Source organism: Schistocerca americana, chromosome 4, assembly GCF_021461395.2.
Source record: "Schistocerca americana isolate TAMUIC-IGC-003095 chromosome 4, iqSchAmer2.1, whole genome shotgun sequence".
Taxonomy (NCBI): Eukaryota; Metazoa; Arthropoda; class Insecta; order Orthoptera; family Acrididae; genus Schistocerca; species Schistocerca americana.
In genome coordinates, this window is record NC_060122.1 from 331,390,163 (window position 1) to 331,414,236 (window position 24,074).

Consider the following 24,074-nt stretch of genomic DNA (forward strand, 5'->3'; position numbering starts at 1 on the left):
ATAGAGGAAGACAGAGATTGGAATACATCCAGCACATAATCAAGGACGAATGTTGAGACTGCTACTCTGAGATGAAAAAGTTGGCACAGGAGAGGAATCCATGACAGACCGTATCAAACTAATCAGAAGGTTGATGAACGAAAGAAAAGGTCAAATGAGAGTACCCATGTAAGCTGGTATTCTACGGACGAACAAAAGAAGATTAACTCCTTATTTCCGAGCATCAGCATGACCAATGTACGTCTTTTAAGTCATTTCATTTCTTCACTTTTCCGATCCTTCCAGGACAACTGTACACAAATAGAAATGTTTCATATTGTGTTTGCTCATGAATCCAAAATATTTTCTGTATACTCGTTTTTCACGTAAAACCATCATGTGATGTAATCAGAAGTGCCTTATCTTTGAATGCCGGCAAACCTATCAAATTACAACGACGTTTCGCAGCTATTGCCATGTACATTTGAGGGGGAAATATTTTGGAAAGCGCATATTAGAACCAATCACAAGATGGTTTTAGTGCATGATGTCTAAAGAAAATATTGTGCGTTCAAGATTAAACACGAAACAGAACTGTATGCAATTGGCCTGTATGACTCGTAAAATTGTAATGGGAAGGAAGAGCTCGATTGGTTATGCTGTTGTTGGGATAATGCTCGTAATATGATAAAAGTATTATTTTACAAAAGCAGTCCGAGTTTTGCCAATTTAGCACACTTGGGGATCTGAACCCTTGAGAGACTTGGGGACCCCCATGAGGCTTGGATCCAGGAGCTTTTCCAACCCTGACCCCCCCCCCCCACCCCCATCCCCTTCCCACCCACCTTTCGTCGAGCCTGGTAGTAGGGCTTTCCATTCCTCCAACAGGCCCGTTCACAATTGCTGGATGGTCACTGGTGCATGTGGAAGTGCTGAAATACTTCTCCACAACGCACTGTCTCAAATGGACGTGTTCTCATATCACGAGAGGTGGGAGCACATAATGTACGCTGGAACATTATCAAACATGATCATTTTGGTAGCTGGGGTGTTACGATGTGGGGAGCCATAACGTTGCGTGGGTGTACTCACCTCCAAACCTTTGGAAGCGGTACGTTCACCGGTCAACGTTATTGTGATACTGTATTCCCTCCCGATATGCGCCTTTTCAGAGATGCATTCAGCCATGACTTCATTTTTATGAACGACAACGCGCGACTGCATCAAACAGCGCAGGTGAAGTAGCTGTTGGAACGAGAGAATATTCGGTGAATGGAATGGCATGGACTGCCCTTTCCCCCAACTTAGATCTCACCGACAACGTGTGGGATGCATTGGTAAGACGTATTGCAACACGTCCACATACATGGATGACCATCAGACTTAAACGGCGCTGGTGGTGGAATTGAACGCCCTACCACAATAATTCGTTACCAACCTCGTGGCCGGCATGGAATCACGTTGCCGTGAGTGGCGAACCCAAATGCTATTAAGAACCATGTCTCACCATCTGTAATGTGGAGGGACCATCATGAATCAGGATGACTTCTGTGTAATTATTGTCTTTGAATAAAAGTGCCATAGCTGTTCGTCTCATTGTGCATTTCCCTCAGTTACCTTCTATACTGTATTGTAGCCGCTCTTTCTACGTATGGTCCAAGTTTCATCGAACAATGTTATTTGGTCGTGACACATCATGCGACAGTTATTTCCGGTCTTGCGTTTTGCACTCCCGTGTATATGCGGCTCGTTAGCATTCAATAGCCTTCTTCCTCTTGTATTGTGTGGGAACGTTCGGACACTAGAGTCCGTTACAAATATGTGGCAACCTAGCTGCGCATCTTCTCGTTATTGCGGCTACGATTGATTCAGATGCCAACGGCCTTGCCGCAGTGGTAACACCGGTTCCCGTCAGATCACCGAAGTTCAGCGCTGTCGGGCTGGGCTAGCACTTGGATGGATGACCATCCGGTCTGCTGAGCGCTGTTGGTAAGCGGGGTGCACTCAGCCCTTGTGAGGCAAACCGAGGAGCTGCTTGATTGACAAGTAGCGGCTCCGGTCTCGTAAACTGACATACGGCCGGGAGAGTGGTGTGCTGACCACATGCCCCTCCATATCCGCATCCAGTGACGCCTATAGGCTGAAGATGACACGGCGGCCGGTCGGTACCGTTGGGGCTTGATGGCCTGTTCGGGAGGAGTTTTCATTGTTCAGATACGATCGAAGCTCGTTTATTCTGTCCTCATTAATCTGGATTTTCGATTCAGTCAAGTCGACTTTTTTGAAGTGCAGTAACTGCAGTGTATTGGATACTCGGGAGATAATAATGGCAACAATCGACGACGACAATAATTAAATTTAAATTCAGCCCCGTGCCGTACACAGTTCCTCTCGAGGTGTCAGTTATCAATTTAACATTGAGTTGTACATCGGTTTATCGCTTTCGTTTGCCGCGAAAATGGCATCAGAGAGAAAGAAGATCATGAAAATGTGTGGGTAGGGCCTCCCTTCGGGTAGACCGGTCGCCTGGTGCAAGACTTTTGAGTTGACGCCACTTCGGCGACTTACGCGTCGATGGGGATGAGACGATGATGATGAAGATAACACAACACTCTGTCCCTGAGAGGAGAAAATCTCCGACCCAGCTGGGGATCGAATCTGGGCCCCTTAGCACAGCATTCCGTCGCGCCGACCATTCGTTTTCCTCTCATATCTCATTGTATTCGTTCTATTTGTTAGGGACAGACGTCCCATGACGCTTGTTCAAGTTCATCATCGCCGCGCGGGGTAGCCATGCGGTGTAGGGCACATTGTTACGGTTCGCGCGGCTGCCTTCGTCGGAGGTTCGAGTCCTCCCTCGGGCACGGGTGTGTGTGTTGTCCTTAGCGTAAGTCAGTTTAGGTTAGATAAGTAGTGTGTAAGCCTAGGGACCGATGACCTCAGCTGTTTGGTCCCATAGTCCTTGTCACAAATTTCCAATTTTCCAAGTTCATCGTCATTCCATTAACTCAGTTTTTATTAGAGAGGGCGGCTAACTCTCTGACCGAACACGCTGAGCTACCATTCCGGCACCACTCAGCTATCGAGGCGGACAAAGAAGGTGATAATACCCATGAACAAAAAGTTAGATACGCTGTATAGAACGGAAAAACTGTCTGGATAGCTGAAACGCATTGCAGCGCCGCTTCCGGGATACGGGGAGGCGAGCCTGTCAAGTATCGAATCCGACTCGTGGACTTAGTACGAAGGCGGATGAGCCGGTCAGCCTAGATGTGGTACTAGGCGAGTACCCACATCCAGCTTGGTAAATACGGCCTGGTACTCACAGCCCGCTGAGATAAACGCTATGGAAACGTTTGGAGAACGGTTTCTTACTTGAACACAGCTTTACTCTAGACACAAACACACGGGGGTACATAGATTCCGTCCTAGGGAGAGTGGCTGCTTCAGGAAGAGTAACGAGCCACTAATCAGTTAGTAACATTGCCTCAACACGTATAAAAATGCAGATCCCGAAAGGAAAAGAAAACTGTACAGGATGGGTAAAAAGGAATTGTTGAAAAACATCGTTACTGAGTTTGGTGTTGGAAATTCAACTCCGTCAGAGTGAAAAAACAATCTATGACCAGCCACTTGTCAGTCCGCTGGTGCAGTTTGCCCGTTGAATAAAACTAGTGACAAAGGCGACCGATCGGAGTTCGCTGAAGCATCTTCAAACATTCCAGAGTGGTCAGATATGAATGTTAATGACTTAATCACTGGCTGTGAAATTATAACAACGCTGGCTGCGGTATGGTTTCTGATGACGAAATTATCGCCCGTTCGTTCGTCTGCGTGCAATGGCGATAGTGATGATACATTAGCTCACAAACTTCGCAGTCATTCTGAATACATTGACAGATACAGGGGCATCAACACACTTGTTCAGAATAATGGTTTCTTCGGAAAACCATATGGAAACGACTTTGGCCGAACTGTTGCATGATATGCTGCACATAAACGACGTAATATTCTCGCTCGAAAGGAGCTTACTATAGCAGTCTAGAAAACTAAATGCGGAATATTTTTCCCAATCACTGCTCAAAATTTACATTTACATTTATACTCCGCAAGCCACCCAACGGTGTGTGGCGGAGGGCACTTTACGTGCCACTGTCATTACCTCCCTTTTCTGTTTCAGTCGCGTATGGTTCGCGGGAAGAACGACTGCCGAAAAGCCTCCGTTGCTTGAAAATAATGTATAATTTGTTTTTTATGTGAAAATGAATATAGCTTGTTTGTCTAGGCTTTTAAGTCATGAAATTTTAATGTTTTTGTTAATTTCCAGATTATCGAAAATCCAGACAACTACAAGTAGAGTCACACCGTGACGATCCCCATGTGTGAGGCAATAGACAACAATTGGCCCTCTCTAATTTCCAACTATTTCTGGAATCTACTCAGCCTGTCACCAACATCTTTCACTAAAGAGACCGGCCAGGACAGTAATTAGGACTTATAGAATCCCAAATTCTCCTAGGGAAAATTTCATGATAACTGACCCGAAAAGTAGGTTTTACAGTAATTTTAGAATTAAGAGTCTACAGTGCACTTTTCGAGGCTTATTTCTTAAACGTATAAAATTTTACTGCACAATTCATGATTACAGTGACAGTTTCGTTTGCTGTTACGTTGTTCTTATTTGCCTACAATGGCGGATACAGATGCCACATCAGCTATGTACATTGCGACTGCAAAGATGGATACTAAACAAATAAATTATGCGATCAGACCCAGGGGACCGCGCGATCACGGCTGGTCGCCGTGTCATCCTCTGCCGTATGACGTCTCGCTTGCTGTATGGGGGCCATGAGTTCAGCACATCAGTCTCCCGGCTTTCCATGTCTTCGAGTAGCAACTTCCCGTACAAGAGGCTCTTTAGTTGACATTACGGGTCTGCGTGGAACACGTTCCAGTCCACTCACTAAGGAATAACCCCTGGCAGAACCGGAATTTGAACCATGGTCATCCGTATGGCAGGCAGACGCTCTGACTACTCAATTTCGGAGGTGATCACAGTGACGGGTAAAGCCGTCATAATGATGTATTAGCGATGTGCACAATTTCTTGGAGTTGCTTCCAATTGGTAGTCCACCTCCGTAACATAGGAGTCAGACTGACTGACGGCTATGCGGAGACCCGGTACTGCCAGGTATTTTTTCTTGGCAGGAGGAATGGAATAACTTCCACTCAGCTTCGTGCTAGCAGTTGAGGAGCTACTTGAGTGACAAGTTCTAAAATACCGAGAGCAAGAAGAGTGCTACGTGTTGACCCACTCACCCTCTATACCACACGTGAATAACATCATATGGCAGACAATGACGCGGCGACCGGTCAGCATTTCGCGGTCTTCAGTTCCTCATGGTGGAATTACTTACTTGCTCCCAATTGGTAGTAGTATAATTATTTCGATCAAAAGCATACTACTTTTATAAAAAAAATATGATCGTCTTTTTTAAATGTACATGTCCATTTGATTTTTGAAATCCCCGCTAAAGAGCTCATTGCAGCCGCGTGACCTTGTTATGACGTCACCAAGCAGCACGCTGTCTGTAATACCCTATCCACTTTACGACAGCACGTACGTTTCCCACAATATCTCCTTAACGAATGAAGTTATCTAAAATTGGTTTTCGCAACCTTCAAGGGCTCAAGAATCTGCACCTCACAACAGAAAGGTCATGGTTTGGATGAAACAAGGGTAGAAAAAAATTAGCTTTCCCTGAAATTAAACTCACTTAAAACTGTGAAAATCTCGTTAATCATTCCTTTGAAAAGTACTTGCGATTTTCTCGCCTGAAGGGCCACACGGCTGACGACTGGATGCCACTAGGAATCTGACGCTAAGGAGCGCGGCGTTTGAGAAATGAGTGCCAACTTAATTCATCCGAATAAGCCCATAAAAGTAATCACATCTGTGATGTTTGCAAGAGGTGCCCGCCACAGTACTAAAATGAAGACTTAAATTTTTGTTCTTTGGTGCCTTGGCCACAGCCTAGCTAGCCTGCGGGTGAATTCGGCTCCTTTCACCAGATACGTACATATCCACCTACAGTAAAAAAGGCAGCAAACGCATCCCTTTCAAAATTACTAATATCTCACAGCAACCAGGAGCCCACACAATATATCTCCGCACGTTAATACATAACCACCATTATCATCATCATCTCATTATCACCTTATACTCCATTACCAAAGCATTCTATATTTTAAAAGAAAAATGTATTTTTGGACTACATGGTTGTGGAGAAGCAGCGATTAGTATGATTAATCAATAATTCAAAAACAGTCTTAATCGCATTTATTAATATTATTATACCGCCAACCGGTTTCAACCCGACGTAGGGGTCATCTTCTGGGCGTTTACACCATTGTTCGACTGCTAGTGGTGTTACTCCTGTCTACATAACGGCAGGAAACGCCGGGCTGAAACCGGTTGGCGGTATAATAATAATAATAAATGCGTTTAAGAGTGTTATTGAATTATAGAAAAATGCATGTTGCATATTCTGTGATTGAGGAGCGATATGGCAAAATGCTTCCAACCCACCCTTGCCCATGAGTGGAGAGGGAGTGAAATAACATGCCTTCGTTACTCAGTAAAAGGTTTGCTGCACCAGCACATCCCCTAAACCGACATCTACACAGTCGCGACAAGCTATTAGAACGAAACTATAATTACCTGATCATGTATTTCGCCCAGAGATCCATCTATCTTTCCAGATGTAGCAGAGAACATATACTCTCCACATCAGGGCTCTTCTTCAGCTCACTCCTCTTTTTTCCCCTGTGACAGCTTAGTTTGCAAAACATTGACAGACAAAAACCCGTAGTGGAGTCAGCAGGTGAAGATCGCCGACTGTTGGGAGCGCCGTTGCCAGTTTTCAGCTGTAAAGCGCAAACGGTTGCAGTGAAAAAGAATACCCTCCTATATAGCAGCGGCAACACTGAGCCGTTGCCATAGAGACGTGTACAAAATCGGGTTGCGTGGTTGGTTGAGGCTGACGCGCGAAGCAGCCGTGCCAAACCCACTGCAACAGTCAGGGGACTTCTTTCGCCGATTCTGCTACAAGTCAGCTACTGTTCTTGGTATAACTTTCCTGGCTTTAATTTCAGCTTAGCTTGATAATGGTCATTGACTGAAATTAGTAACGCATTGTGCAAAATGAATGGCAGCTAAAGGTTTCACCACGAATTTTACCAATTATCTGGCGGCTGAATATCCCCCTGAAAACGTACAGATACTGTTCATTCCATCCTCAGACTCAATAAATCCCTTCCAATCCATTCCTGCTGACAGTCAGAAAACTCTGCTTGACCAGCATCACCAGTGATGTCAAACATCGATACAATTATTCAGCCTTTTTTTTAATTTAAATCCGTTATCTATGTAAAGAAAATTACTGTCGTCTTGTTCAAAAAATGGCTCTGAGCACTAAGGGACTTAACATCTGAGGTCATCAGTCCCCTAGAACTTAGAACTACTTAAACCTAACTAACCTAAGGACATCACACACATCCATGCCCGAGGCAGGATTCGAACCTGCGACCGTAGCGGTCGTGCGGTTCTAGACTGAAGCGCCTAGAACGGCTCGGCCACAACGGCCGGCTCTGTCGTCTTGTTCCTCAAGACCATATGTTCATCTGCTTTTTCAAGATGGAGATGCGATCTACGCAACATCTTTTCCTCCTAGAGCCGGCTTGTTAGTCTTAAACATTGCTGCCTATCTTTTCTGCTGTTCTCTCCAGCAGGACAATACCCTGTAGCTGACCTGCAGTTGTGATATTGTTTTGCAGTAGTATGCATTCCGTTTTTCGATTCTCTTTTATTGTATCTATGAAATGATCCGTAATTAACACCGTTTTTTCCTTTTTTAAGTAACTCTTGCATTTCTCAAATCTCTAAAAGCTGGATACAATTGTTACCGCTGTGATAGAATTCTGTTGAATTCTATGCTCTTTTCTCAGTCATAGGTCAATTACAAACGCTATATCGAATTCTAACCAATTGTTGCATTCATATAACTCATTCTTCATCAGTTGAAGATATAAAGTCTCAAAATGAGTCCGTGACCATATTTTTAGCACTTTATTTGATCACACAAACTTTTACACATCACTAAAAATCCTGCATAACTGCCTAAATTTAGACGCAACAATAAGCTGGTTCTGTTTTAAAATAACCGACGCATTCGACTACAACATAGTATTTTTTTGAAATTATCCCTTTTTTTTCGTACCAGTGATATTGCTCAGCTTTACACTATTGTCATCACGTGACTTTGATTTCACTTTCGATCTTTAATTTTCAGAAAACATGCCTAATGTTACTAACTAAAGTCAGAAACACCACCAAGTATTCGCAACGGGGTAACAAGTTTCGCGGGTAATCGATGCTTCCATGGGCTAACCCCAGAAGCCTCGTACAAGAGCACTACTCTACGTATTTTCAACACTTTGTAGTAACAGCTTATTGAAACAACTGACCTCTCTCAACCGAAGTATGATGCCAAAATTGGGTAACTAGTTTCACATAAACAATAGTGTTTCAATTAATATTAATTAATTATAACATCTATAAGTAGATACCGATAACTTGGAAAATGTTCTACTTTGACAAAATTCGATTGCAATCGTACGCTATTGGTCGCTGCACATAATAACATCCAATTCAATTTTTATTTTGACAATCTGCGGAACAGTGTCAAGGGAAGGATGACACATGCTATTTGTCACTCGAACAAGAACAGTTCATAATATTTTGATGGCAACACCGATGTCAGCCATATTAGAATTCTGGCCAATGTATATGTCTCAGTCAGACGCTGTTTCATCTGCAAGTCAAAGAAATAATTCAAGCAAATAATTCTTAAATGTTATTCTTGTTGTTCAGTATTAAAACAGTCACTCATGGACCAGAGCCGTGGACCTGCACTTCTGCAAAATACGACAGAAGAGATGTTCATTATGTTCACAGAGGTTGTTGATTTGCGTATCTATGGTTGTATATTCATGGGGCTCGTTAACTTGCTAAAAATAAACATTACGTAAATGTCACCGCTAACAGCCCACCATCCGCCCATGTGGGGCGAGGGTAACGAAATTTCAATGGGAAAACAGTATTCGGCGTGACTTAAAGTACCGATTCGGTCCTTACTAATACGTTCAGCTACTCGGATGTTTTCTTTCCTGCACTCAGATCGTGACTTATTCAGCTCTAGACGACAGTGTTCTTGCTCCAAGTAGTCACTTTCACATACATAAGCTTTGTTGGTTTTATGTAAATTCGCTCTCACCCTGCGCTAGCCTGGTCACAATACATAGTACTGGTTGATGCAGAGGTTCTCAAGCTGCATATACCATCGCAACCACTCGATCTAATGAAGAGACTTTACGCTTCATTTCTTTTTTAATTTTTATTAAAGTATATATTTATTGCTCAATTTTTACGCCACTTCCTATGAACCGATTACGTTTAAATAACTGTACACGAGCCGGCCGGAGTGGCCGAGCGGTTCTAGGCGCTACAGTCTGGGGCCGCGCGACCGCTACGGTCGCTGGTTCGAAACCTGCCTCGGGCATGGATGTGTGTGATGTCCTTAGGTTAGTTAGGTTTAAGTAGTTCTGATGACCTCAGAAGTTAAGTCGCATAGTGGTCAGAGCCATTTCAACCATTTTGAACGTTCACTGCGTTCTCTCTTGCGTTCTTCCGACCATCCTTTTCCCGTTCTGTTCTCCGTATGTTCTTGCTTAAATGTATGTTTCTTTATGATGTTTATAAACTGGTATCTATTGTTTATGTTGTCTTGTGTGATCCACAGTTCTTTAATGTCTTGTTCTGTGTCAGTGATCCACTTTGTCTTGTTTTTGCTCTTGTTTACTATCTCAAAGATTTGCCTTGTGAGCCTGCTTTTATTCACCCTGCTGATATGTCCATAAAATTTCATCCTTCTCTTTCTAATGGTGTCTGTTATTGTTTCTACGTCTTTGTAAATCTCTCTAGTTGGTCTCTCCATCCAAATTCCTTCCCGAAACACTGGTCCATATATTTTCTTCAGAATTTTTCTTTCCTGCTTTTCAATCTCTCTGATCTTCGTATGACCATGAATCACTGTAGTTTCTGCAGCATCAAGTGCTTCTGGTAGGACTACTATGTTGTAATGCCTTAGTTTCGCACTGACAGAAACAGATTTCTTATTACAGTGATTACAAGTGAGCTTATACGCTTTTTGTAATCTGGAGATTCTATCTTTATTGGCTATTGAGTTCAATCCTGATGGTTGGATTATCTCTCCCAGATATCTGAAGTGGGCAACTTGTGCCACTTTCCCGTATTGGGTAGTCATGGGGAGATTATCTAGAGGTTTGTTTCCCATGTACTGTGTTTTCTCGTAGGAGATCTGTAGGCCAGTTTTCTGTGAGATTTCGTGTATTTTTTCCCATGCAAGTTTGGCTTCCTCTCTATTGTTCGTTAGAATGGCAAGATCGTCCTGATTCTCTGCTCTTATATTTCCTTTTCCCATGTACTCACAATTTTTTTCCAGAACAATGTTAAATAGAAGGGGGGTGGGGGACATTCCATCTCATTGGCGAACACCAGTATGGATATGAAATGCTTCTGATGTTCGTCCCATGAATTTAACTTTCGAGGTTGTATCTATTAATGGCTGTTGAATAATTGACCTTGTTTTCCCGTCAATCCTGAACTCTTCTAAAGTGTGAAATAATGTTTGTCTATCTATTGAATCGTAAGCCTTTTTAAAATCGACAAAAGTTAAAAAACATTTATGTTATATAACAAATATCCAAGACATTATAAGATTGTGCAATACTGTGCAAAGCGTACTCTCCGCATAGAGAGACAATATGGTGTCGGAATAACATGAAAGTTACAGCGTGGCATCTTGCTTGCGTGGCCTGACATTAGCTTTCTATTGGCTGAGCAAGACTCCAGTATGAGACGGTCCGTACTAGATTGCAGAGAGTCTTGCTATCAGCCCGCGATGTACCGCGAGAGGTGGCGAGAGTCCAGTGCCGAAGTATAAAGGAGGTAAGGCTTTGCAGTGGAAACAGTTGGGGACGGCAAGTGAATGTGATGTGGTGCGGTGCATCCTCGGAGCTGAGTTTACGGCAGACACGAGGTAGTGTGGTGGCGAAGTATACCCTAAACTTGTACTAGGCAGCAGCGGAAGCCGAGAAATGTTGTGACGTGTTATTAAGCAGTCGTGTTAGGGCTTGCATGGAGAGACGGCGCTCGGCTTGAAGGAAGTTTCTCGTTGCAGCGGGGTGAGTTGGCCGTTTTAATTGTACTGGGCTGCGGCATTTTTGTGGCTCGCTAAGTGGAATACGATCAATGCTAAGCCGCTTTAAATGCTGCCACATTGGGAAGGCGTAATTCGCTGACGGAAAGTTGTTCTACGTGACTTTTACGGGTTTATGGACAGACCTACAGGACTCATGGTGTCAATTCCCTCCAGCACTACTTCAGACGTTAGTCGTGTCCGTGCCATGTCGTGATTTGGCACTTCTGCGTGCTCGCGGGGGCCCTACAGGATATTAAGCAGATGTATCAGTTTCTTTCGCTCTTCAGCGTATCTTGCGCTACTCGTAGTGTATAGAGAGCTGTGATGTGATTAAAGCCGGCCGAAGTGGCCGTGCGGTTAAAGGCGCTGCAGTCTGGAACCGCAAGACCGCTACGGTCGCAGGTTCGAATCCTGCCTCGGGCATGGCTGTTTGTGATGTCCTTAGGTTAGTTAGGTTTAACTAGTTCTAAGTTCTAGGGGACTAATGACCTCAGCAGTTGAGTCCCATAGTGCTCAGAGCCATTTGAACCATTTTTGTGATTAAAAGCATAGGAATCAATAAATACCATTCCTTGAAAAAGATAACCTGTGTAATCTTTACCGCAAGCCAAGCAGTTAAGGATTTCTCCAGTTATCGACATTATGGCGCCACATCCACCGCATCTGTGGTATCCCACGACCGAGTGTATACAATGCAGCGATAGGGACATCTCTCAAGAAGCAAGGTTAGTGACTTTAAGACAAACCACGAGATGTGACGGATTTGCACAGCTTCAACGACGAACTCGCGTCTACTGTTGCTCTGATACAGCCAGAGGTCGAGGCACGTCTTGCCAATGCAAGGAGAGTACTGTAACTGGAACGACCAGAACCTCTTTTTATGTAGTAATGTGACACTGAGGATGTACGGCGTGTGTAGGACGTGCTTGTCGATTAAAGGCAATGGCTAACACATACACTGTCTCATCGAAAGTGCCCAATACTTATTAGTCGACATTATTAAGGGGAGTGTCCACTCATTGCTTTTTGATGGCTTGAGATGTGTTAGGGACACTTTCAGTGAGGTGTTTGAATGTCTGTGGAGGAATGACATCTCAAGAGCACAAACCAGAGAATGTTGTGATGTTGGACGCTCGGATCTTGAACAAAGTCTACGTTCTAACTCAGCCCAAAGGTGTTCCATTGGGTTCCAGTCGGGGCACTGGGCAGGGAAGTCCATTTAAGGAATGTTATTGTCCAGGAATTATTCCTTCACAGTTGATGCAATATTTCAGGGTGCACTGTCTGACCATATGCTAAACACGAACAATGCATCCATTTCGTAACACAACTTCTTCCGTAGTGCACTGTTAGCACTACAAAAGACGACAGGTTTCTACAGGCATTCGCCGAGCCCAAACCCTTCCAATGTATTGCCACAGTGTCTATCGTGATTCATATCAGTTCATGTCACTCGTTTCTAGTCAACCAATGTCCAGCTGCGCCCTCAAGCGTCGCTTAGTACTGGCTGTAGAAATGTGTGACTTGTGAGGAGCTGCAATACCATTGTCCCCGTTATTTTTAACTCTCTAGGCACACTTAGCAATTCACGTGTGATTCCTTCAGGTGGTTTCGTGCGATTTCTTACGACCACCCTCCGCCATACTGGACAGTCACTGTTTGTCACCACGAGGCGTCTGCCTGGTCTTTGTTTGGCAGTGGTTGTTCCTTCGACTTTCCTTTCACAGTGAGTCGCTAACAGACGAGTTGGGCACCTTTAGGAGCGTTGAAATTGTTCTAACGGTTTCAGACGACATCCAGCAACTAGTTCACGCTCAAGGTCACTGAGCTGTCGGCAACGATCTATTCTACTGTTATTGCTTCTCTAGTGACAACACTATACTTCCCCACCTCCTCTTATACTGGTTGGTCCACCTCTGTGACATTTAGTCGTCACGTACGCATGACATAGGGGTGTCAGGGTACTTCTGATCAAATACTGTAGCAGAATACCATACCTGCGATTCCGCAACTCTAATAATAAATCACCATGTCAATGTTTCCACTGTTCGCTCTCCATGGAATCACTAATCTTATTCTATTCCCAGCACAACCTCAAAACGGTACATACGGAACAGGTGACGTACGATACAAAACTTGTAAGCGGTATGTACGATAACGTCACAGAGGCTTAGCTACAGACATAACCCAATTAGAAATGAGCAATGAACGTTGACAGAAACACAGCCTACACCTTTGTGTAGTCACCGTAAAACAACAGTAACAAATAAAATGGTCCATATCCCAACAACTATTTATTTCCATTCATATGTCTATAGGACGTTATTTACAGCGTTTACCAGTATTGTCGTCTATATGTTAATGGAATGAGTTGATAACGTATAAAATTGTGAACTTACCGGTAACACGATACAGTTCGCTGAATTTAAAGTGAATGATTGTCGTCGTCGATTGTTGTCATTATGACCGTATTGGCCAGATTATAAGCCGCCCCTGCGTATAAGCCGTACCCATAAATTTCGAGAAACAGAAAAATATTTTTCACGAAAATAATTCGCACACTGATTGAGAAGAGGAAATTACCAGAAATCTACTTGTACTTACACGGTGGACGTAGGTATGTACTGTAAACATTTGTTCTAATATATGATCCAACACAATGGCACATAATATATTAGTACCATGTTCACTTTCATCACAATCAGTATCGGTATTCACTTTGATTACTGTCACTCCCCATTCATTCTCTTCCCGTAGCACGTCATCGTCGCTGCCATCCAGCACGTTCTATATGCATCATTTCTTGATCTCCATGAAGGAAGAATCCACTCGCGTAGAAAGGAGACTTGAGGCTTCTAGTCTCACCACGTGGTGTAATGACATGGCCTTCTTCCAGCAGCCAGTCTGAATACAGTTTTTGTAGGTTGTCGTTGAACGTCTTGTTTATGGCTACTTCTAGTACATGTAGATTTGATGAAATTCCTTCGGATACTACAACAAGGTCTGTCTTTTGAGCAGCAAGCTTATCTTTTCCTTCAGCAGTTAGATGCCTCTTAAAATTCCCCAAAACTAGCATAGCTCTCTTAGCTAGCAGTTCCCCAGGTGTCCGATTCCAAACAGTAGACAGCCAGTCAGCCATCAGTTGCGCTGTCATCCAGCAGTTTTCTCGGCAACGAGTCACTAAGAAAGTTTCCCTTAGGTTCGTTTTTTCTATTAGGAATGGCATAAGGAGATTAATTTTAGTGAAATTATTCCAACAGGCTGTGTTTAAACTATTTTCTTTGCACCACTAGTTTTTGGCACTGCCCATTCTCAGGTGCATCTATAGCACCAGCTGTGAATACATCGTCGTGATTTGTGATAAAACATTACAAGATGATGACCGCTTACGACCGTGCTGTAGACAAATATGCATGGCAAGAGATTTTTTACTGTAACGACGATTATTTATCTACATCTGTCACTATAGACGCAGTTGAGAATAGTCAGAACGAAGTAGTGCAAATAAAATATTTAAACACAGTCAAGTGGTAATGTCTTTCTTCAAATTTATTGAGGCTCAGTACTGAGAAAATAGTCTTAATCGCGATTTTTTATTTATTTAATGCCGACCGGTTTCAGGCCATCGCAGGGGCCATCTTCAGGGTGAGCATATGGTCTCCTGCTGGTGGCGTCACGTCTACCGATGTGTGGCAGGAGACCATATGTTCTCCCTGAAGATGGCCCCTGCGATGGCCTGAAACCGGTCGGCATAAAATAAATAAAAAATCGCGATTAAGACTGTTTTCTCAGTACTGAGTTAATTCATAGCAGTTGCTGTTTCCCCATAACCATGTTGTCCAAACATTTATTGAGGCTGTCGAGCCCAACCAGAAGAAACTGCTAATGGGGTAGCTTTCCGCCATCGGCTGTATGAGCTAATGTCACAGTTATTCTGATCTGTTAGTGGGCTATTTTTGCCCCTTTCATATCTACCGTCATATTCCTCGGCATGTCAAAAATTACTATCATTTCGTCAGTATTGCCAATCTGATGGAAAGGGTATGAGTGACAACGTCGCAACTGAATGACGTACCGCTGGAAGTTAATCAGTTTCTCCTGGAAATATGCTGGCATTCTCAGCGTCAGCGTAGACGTCGTCGGACAGAAATGCCGTTTATTCACATAAATCGACGATGCTAACTAACACTCGCACGGAATTCCCCTTATGGCACGTTTAAGTCTCTTGCTATTTCCAAGGCCTTCAGTTGGATTTTTCTCGTGGGATAGGCATTTCATCTGATCTTCCTCACAGGAAAGAATCTTGGCTTCAGGTGCCGGATATTTGCCACATTTCGGTCCCTTGAATGATTTTCTCTTTGAAACTCTTCCAGAGATAAATGAAACGGAAAAGATACTAGCCCACCAACCACTTCGAACTGCCGCAATGGCTTCGAAACAAATGACTCACGAAAAGTGTTCTACCACTCTCATGACTTGTATACATGGTGAATCCGCTATGACATTAGACTACTGGACTGTCCTATCAGTCCCCCCCCCCCCTTTAAATTTCATCGAGCACTTGTAGCGTGTGTTGGGAAAACGTATTGCACGACCGCATGCACCAACGACCACCCAGCAGTTGTGAGGGTGGAATGGAACGCCCTAGCACAAGAACTCCCTACCAACCTTTTGGTGTCTATGTACGGTCCAAGATTCATCGAGCTATGTTACCTGGGAGTGACACATGATGAGAAAGCTACTTCCATTTTTAACGTTTGGTCGCTAGAGTATATAGGAAACCAATTTTCCAGTACGTGTTTAACCACAGGCGGTCGCTACATACAGCCAGCTGCGTGTAATAGACGTAAAAGTAAACCAGGGTTGTCAGTGCAGTTCATTCCTGCGCTCTGTGTATCCAACCGCGAACAGGAGAATAAGGCCTTTTTCTATCAGCGAACTTCGATGTGTTATTTCAAGCTTAGATGATGTGTGCTATCAATTTACAGCAAGAGGTTTCTCACCACTGTTCGTAGGATCCCTCGCTATTGCGGAGGACAAAACAATGAAGTTCTGCTTCTAGCGGTCTCCTGCAGTCAACATCACCAGCACCAGGTGACGACGGCTACCTACAGATTAAGATCTTAGCTTATCAGAGGACAATGCTTCATAACTGTTTTGGAGGGATCTCGGACGGATGCGTTGACCGAAGGAGTACCATCAGTACCACAAAACGATCAGTTGTCCTTTACGTCGGAGGGAACACCGGTAACAGAATTTGATTCACAGCATCTTTTTGCGGACGAGTGCAGGATTTGTCAGGTGCATGGTGGTCGCCTTAGAAGAATGTGGAGGCGGCAAGTACCAAGGCACTTATCAGATATTCAGGCCTTCCGGTTCAACAGAGGTGTGGGTGTATACATATTGTGCCGATTTCTCGCATGGGCGTCGACCTGCTCGTACAGCGTTCTGTCTTATAAGACAGGGAGGTCAGCCAGATCGGATCCAATCCACACGGCAGATTAACGACCTTGACCTGGCAGCCTGAGTGTAGGTTTCTCACTCTCGTGTAGGCAAAAGCAGGGCTGGTCCCCGAATTCCGGATCACACAGTACGATACACAAGCAGATCAAATTTACGCAGTTCATAGACAGATGGCGGATAAGGCTCCCTCCCGTAGGCTACCTTGACGACAGTGGCATCAAAAAGAGCATACGATCACAAAGTTAATAAAATAAAGAACTGCGAAATTATGTAAAAGCGTATCCCGTACTAGACGGGATAGACGCTTGAGTAAAGAAGCATCACGAATAGATGTCGGACGACTCCCACCACTGTCGAGGGTAATTTGAGGGTTTGTGTTTTGTAGGGAGCGCATCTTCCAACTTGTTCAGTCTTACACTTTCATATTTCAAGACGTTGATACATGGGCAAGCTTTGTCTACCTTGATTGATTGATTTAGAGGGGTTATGGGGCCAAATGTCGAGGCCATCTGTCCCGCGATTCCGAAGTTACTCACAGATGAAAGAGAGTCTACTAACGATGGACGGATCCAGTCAGGGGAGTCAAATTATGAAATGATGAAGTTCAACACACAAAGAGTAAAAGTCATAAAAGGTGAGACCAAATCAAGAAACTGGAAAAAAGAGTGGCCTTTCCATGGGGAAGTGGTCATGGGGACCCAGAAGACACGAAAGATCCCAACCACAAACATCCTGCCCCTGCTCCAGTAGGATAAAAACCTTATATCTGGAAATAAAAACCACTTTCACGGAGGAAACTGAGGACGAGTTCAACCATCCGTGAATTGTCTGTTAATATTAAAATTAAGGATCAGGAAGACTGTACTTAGCACGAAGGGCCATAAGAAGATGACATTCCACCAATATATGGGATACCGTCAGTCTGGCTCCACATCGTGGGGGTGGTTCATTAAGCAGGAGGAAACAATGGGTGAGCCTGGTATGACCAATGCGTAGACGGCATAGAACAGTGGACTCCTTCCTAGAGGAGCGGAAGGAAGAGCGCCAAATTGCAGTAGACTCCTTGAGTGTGTCTACCTGCCGGCCGGTGTGGCCGTGCGGTTCTAGGCGCTACAGTCTGGAACCGCGTGACCGCTAGGGTCGCAAGTTCGAATCCTGCCTCGGGAATGGATGTGTGTGATGTCCTTAAGTTAGTTAGGTTTAAGTAGTTCTAAGTTCTAGGGGACTGATGACCACAGATGTTAAGTCCCATAGTGCTCAGAACCATTTGAACCATTTGTGTCTACCTTACTTCGACCTTCCTGCTGGAGGCCGAAATCAGCCAATGGAATTACTTGTTGACTACTCCCGCCTGATCATGCTTGGATCTAGTTGAAACTTGCGTCAAATAGACCCTGGGCAGATACTTGATGTCCTCAAGAAGGTCGGCGTCGAAGCGTGGGACAGGCTCGTCTGCCTTTCGACGCCTTTAAAGAGTTGCCGAGCCCGAGAGTGATCTCGTAGGACGCCAAGCTTTTGCACCATTACAGAGAAAGGCTGCAGGCACCTTTGAGTCAAATTTCAAACTTATGTGTCGCAATGAGGATCAATTAAGGAGTTTCGAAAAAGTGATCCTTTAATTGTGTTGCCCATCGCACTTAAGACACAATTATATGAAATTATATTCGAGTATATTTTTAATCAGATATTAATTTTTAAATCAGTTATGTTTCCTTTGCACCATTTTCCTATTAAAACGAGTTCATACCTAACCGCACTTAGTAGTCAGCACACGATCACCTGATGCAGAGTGTACAACTTCACCTCACCAATGATATAAACGTTCGAGAATTTTCACTGCGATTACCTAAAAACTAGACCCAATTTCTTAGGACCATTATACTTCGTATTCCTGTGCATGGTTTTACTGTAAATGAGGTGAGTATTGGAGTTTGACACATCTGGCAGAGCCATAGTCCTTTGTTATATAGAAAATGTGATTGTTTAATGTCTTGTAATTGTGAACTTCGTAGCAGTATGTGGCCGAGTACCCATTGCACGGCACATGGCTCTAAGCGCAGTTTTCATTTGAAGTAATGTGGTTGCTACGACTAGTCAGGTCCATGAAAACTGAATTTTCTTTTCCTACGCCCATTATAAAGCGCTGCGCAAAGTAAGCTTTCACTGTCTAGGACGTTATTCCATACACTCCGGTGTCGGTTCTCTTTATTAGCTGCAATTTGCATGAAAATGTTGTGAGGCGAATCGGTCATTTGGATGTACTTTCATAACTTTTCTTAGGTCATCACCACTTTTTTTTTAATTTCCAAAATCACCTTACGCGATGCTCCTTTCCGTCATTATCATTGTCAGTTATATAAAATTGCTCATTAGATACGTTGTATCACGTCAACATTCTCTTGTCTCGTGGTTGAGAATGTTGGTGTGATACAGTGTATGTAATGAGCAATTTTATATAGCTGACGACACTGCCTTTGATAATTGAGGAAAGTCGAAAAGCGTAAGGTGGCCGCGCGTGATTAGCCGAGCGGTGTAGGGCGCTGCAGTCATGGACTGTGCGGCTGGTCCCGGCGGAGGTTCGAGTCCTCCCTCGGGCATGGGTGTGTGTGTTCGTCCTTAGGATAATTTGGGTTAAGTAGTGCGTAAGCTTAGGGACTGATGACCTTAGCAGTTAAGTCCCAAAGATTTCACACACTTTTGAACTTTTTTTTTGCGTAAGGTGTTTTTGGAAATAAAATAGTATGGTCAAGACATAAAAAAGTTATTAAAGTTCTCGTTACTAATTCGATTGATGGGTGTAAACGTTGTGTATGAGAGGGCATTTTTCAGTTCAGGACATACTCCGGATTCACTTCTACAGGCAGTCCGCCTACAAATCGTTGCACGAAGCTTACCAAGTTTGATGCAATTTATGTTGGCAGAAGTTGCCCGCCGACGCCCTTGCTAACTACTGCCACCATTACTGTAAGGACAGGCATTCTAGTTTAAAACGTGTACCCGCTAAATCTGTACTATTGGCAATGGTCATATTGTTTAATCATGCTTTAAGACTCCCAGCAAAGGATGAATCACCGTTCTCGAGTGCTGACGTTACTTGCTGTCGGCAGTGCCTCGTACGTTCTACCATCAGCAAGCACACACCTGGACGCTAGCAAAGTGGCTCAGAACGCCACGAGTCAGTGAATTAAAAGAAGAATCCGAGGCAACGAAGCGCCTCCCCCCACTCCCCCTCCTCCCCCCTAACCGTCAGAGTCCGCGGCTGGCCGACGGATAATCCGCCTCGCTTCCCCGAAATTACCCGGAATTACACAGACGCGCGGCTGCTGTTTGGAGCTCCATTGTTCGACCCGTCCCCGCTCCTCCGGCACGAGTATTACGGACGCTTGTGTGGGTGGAGAGGTAAACAAAGTTGGAAACTTTTCGTGCTCGCGTTTCACGGCCTCATTGATTTAGTGCAATGGGAACAGGGACAGGGGTAGAAGAGGAAGGCAGGAGGAAGAGCGAGGAGGACAAAAGAATTTTCTTCGTCGAGCGCGGAGGAAGTGCCGGTATTACACGGCCGGCTGCGGCGCCGGCATAAGGCTACGGACACGCGGAGCGACAAGGGATTAAAAAGTACCGAGCGCCGGGCGCGTTATTAACAACACGCGGCAGAATGAGAACAAAAGCGCACCAAAATACCCAATACTCGTACTCGTCTCAAGGAATTTAAACGCGGCTCTTTTATTCGGCGCCCACCGGCGGGCAGCAGTGCCAAATCATGCTGACGGCAATAAGCCCCGAGGCAGTGCGTGAAAGCTGTATTAGGAGGCGAACGGCGGGAAGCGGGCAACCTATAAACATGCCGGATAGCGCTGTAAATACTGCTGACGGCTCCACTTTAATCGGCGGAGCTTAACGATGCAGCACTGCAACGCACCGCCAGCTTTCAACGTCCAGGCCAACAACAGAGTTCACTTATTGGTTTTTTAGCACTCGGTATGAGGCCGATACTGACGTCCGTTCCTGTCGACTTCTACATATGCAGCTACATACATACTCCGGAGGCCAACTTGCGGTGTGTGGCTGAGGGTACTTTTTGTACCCTTGTCACCCTCCCCTCCCCCTCTTTCCCGTTTGAGTGGCGGATAGTTGGCTGGAAGAATGTTTGCCGGTAAATCTCCGTGTGGGCTCGAAGCGCTCTAATTTTGTCTGCATGGTCTTTTCGCGGGATGTACGTAAGAGGAATCAATATATACGGTCCACTCATATTCACGGAACCGACGCATATGTTCGGTGTCAACGTACAATAACCACTCACAGACCGCACGTGGCAGCACTAGCAGTGGAGGGCACGTACACTGAGGGGACAAAACTCGTGGGCCGACCGCTGTGGCCGAGCGGTTCTAGGCGCTTCAGTACGGAACCTCGCTGCTGCTACGGTCGCAGGTTCGAATCCTGCCTCGGGCCTGGATGTGTGTGATGTCCTTAGGTTAAAATCTTCAAATGTGTGTGAAATCTTATGGGACTTAACTGCTAAGGTGATCAGTCCCTAAGCTTACCCACTACTTAACCTAAATTATCCTAAGGACGAACGCACACACACCCATGCCCGATGGAGGACTCGAACCTCCGCCGGAACCAGCCGCACAGTCCATGACTGCAGCGCCTTTGACCGCTCGATTAATCCCGCGCGGCCTGTCCTTAGTATGGTTTAGTCCTAAGTCTAGGGGACTATTGACCTCAGATGTTAAGTCCCATAGTGTTTAAAGCCATTTGAACCATTTGAACAAAAGTCGTGGGATAGTGATAAGTGCCGGCCGGAGTGGCTGAGCGGTTCTAGGCGCTATGGTCTGGAACCGCGCGACCGCTACGGTCGCAGGTTCGAATCCTGCCTCGGGCATGGATGTGTGTAATGTCCTTAGGTTCGTTAGGTGTAAGTAGTTCTAAGTTCTAGGGGACTGATGACCTTAGCAGTTTAGTCCCATAGTGCTCAGAGTCATTTGAACCATAGCGATAAGTACATGTACAGGCGGCAGTGCTGTCATATACACAAGGTATAAATGGACAGCTCGTTGGTGGTGCTGTGATTTGTACTCAGGTTTCCGAAGTGATTATGGCCGCACGACGGGAATTAACAGATTTTAACGCAGATTGGGAAATGGAACTGGACGCAAAGGACATTCCATTTCGGAAATCATGGTGGAAGCCAGCACTCCGAGATCCACAGTGTCAAGAGCGTGCCGAGAAAAACAAATTTCAGGCATTACCTCTCACCACGGACAACGGAGTGGCCAACGGCCTTCACTTAACAACCGAGAGCAGCGGCGTCTGCGCAGAGTTATCGCGGCTAACAGACAAGCAACATTGAGGGAAATAAACTCAGAAATCAAGGCGGGACTACGACGAGCGTTTCCGTTAGGACAGTGCCGCGAAATCTGGCGTTAATGGGCTATGGCAGCAGAAGAACCGGCGCGAGTGCCTTTTCCAACAGCACGACATACTCTGCAGCGCCTCTCATTGGTTGGACGCTAGATAACTGCAAAACCTTGGCCTGGTCAGATGAGTCCCGATTTCAGCTGGTTAGAGGTGATGGTAGGGTTCGAGTGTAGCCCAGACCCCACGAAGCCATGGACCGAAGTTGTCAACAAGCCACTGTGCAATCTGGTGGTGGCTCCATGATGGACTGGGTCCACTGGTGGTCATTTTTAGCTATTCGTGGACGTCATGATGCCAAACAACGACGGAATTTTAATGGATGACAATGCTCCATGTGACCTGGTCATGTGACTGGTTTGAAGAACGTTCTGAAGAATTCGAGCGACTCATTTGATCACACAGATGAATTCCATCGAACATTTATGAGATGATCGAGAGATCACTTCATACAAAAAATCCTGAACCGGCAACACCTCCAGAATTATGGACGGTTACAGAAGCAGCGTAGCTCAATATATCTGCAGGGGACTCGCAACTACTTTTGAGCCCATGGCACGTCGAGGTGCTACACTACGCCAGGCAAAAGCATTTCGCATCCGAGGAATCCCACGACTTTTGTCACCTGAGTGTAAAGCATTTCGGGGTGACGTGGAAAACAGTGAAGTCGTGTCCTAATATGGAAATGGAACGGTTTACCTGACATCCAAAAGGACGTTCTCATTGGTGTGTCGAAATGCGTGTCGCCATGATTAAAGTATTCCTCCGTGGGAAAATGGAGCTGTCAAAAACTGGCGCCGTGGCTACTGTGGAGCAGGACGGGCCGTAGGTGACAGGGCTGCGGAGAGGTGTACGGGTGAGTAGACGTGCAACTGTTGAGCAACTGAATCAAGGGGCTACCAAGAGCGTCTCCTCAACGAACGTTCAGCGAAGGTTACCTGATTTATGCACCCATGCTCTGCAGTACATTGGCAACGAAGGCTGGAATCTGCACTCCAATGCCCCAACAGGACGTCTACTGAGAGGCGACAGGTGAATCAGATGAATCACATTTTAGGCTCCATCGGACAGAAGTCTGTTGGCGTGTACGACGTGACTCGTCTGAAAGCAGACACACTGCTTGCACAGCCTGCGACATGGTCGCGAATTAAACAGTGTCCCGAATATAGAATAAATTTCCTTTGCTATACGTCTATGGTCGCAAATTTTTTGTGTTTACAAAAATCAAAAAATTTGTGATCATAGACATGAAGTAAAGGAAATTTAAACACCCTGCTATCACGATGGAGCGTTCTGGTCTGGGGAATGTTTTCGTGGCATGCCCTGCGTGACCTCGTTATTCTGGAGGGCACAATAAATCAACACAAGTACGAACCACTTTCCTCGGTCGTTAACTGAGAGCCTTCGGCCACTGAGTTGTCCGTGGTGAGAGGTAACATACTTGACACTCTGGATCTCCTATCCTTGGGGACCATGTCCACCCCCACAAACAGTCTGTTGTTCCTCGACACGACCGCGCCTACCAGCAGGACAGTGCAATGTGTGACACAGCTCACAGTACATGCACATGGTTCAAACAGTACCGGAATGGGTTTACCGTACTACCCTGGCCACCAAACTCCCCGGATTAAAACCCAATCGTGATTCTGTGCTACCACTTCGGTCGGGCAGTTCGCGCAATTGCAGAGAAACCCAGTGCAGCTGGCCACGACACTTGATATGGCTCGACATTCCTGTCGGAGCTTTCCAGAACCTCACTGATTCTCTTCTTGCAGGGTCCTCCCAGCAAAGGTGGCTATTCAGGATTTTGACGCGTGTTCACACTAATGTGACTGGACAGTTTATTTGTCGACTGTTCTAGGAGCGTGCATTCTC

General features: G+C 45.2%; 1 pseudogene; it reads left to right on the forward strand.

Moving 5' to 3' along the window:
• The first annotated feature begins 1,853 nt into the window (after window positions 1-1,853).
• LOC124614131 lies at window positions 1,854-1,971 on the forward strand (annotated as a pseudogene).
• Window positions 1,972-24,074: the final 22,103 nt, after the last annotated feature.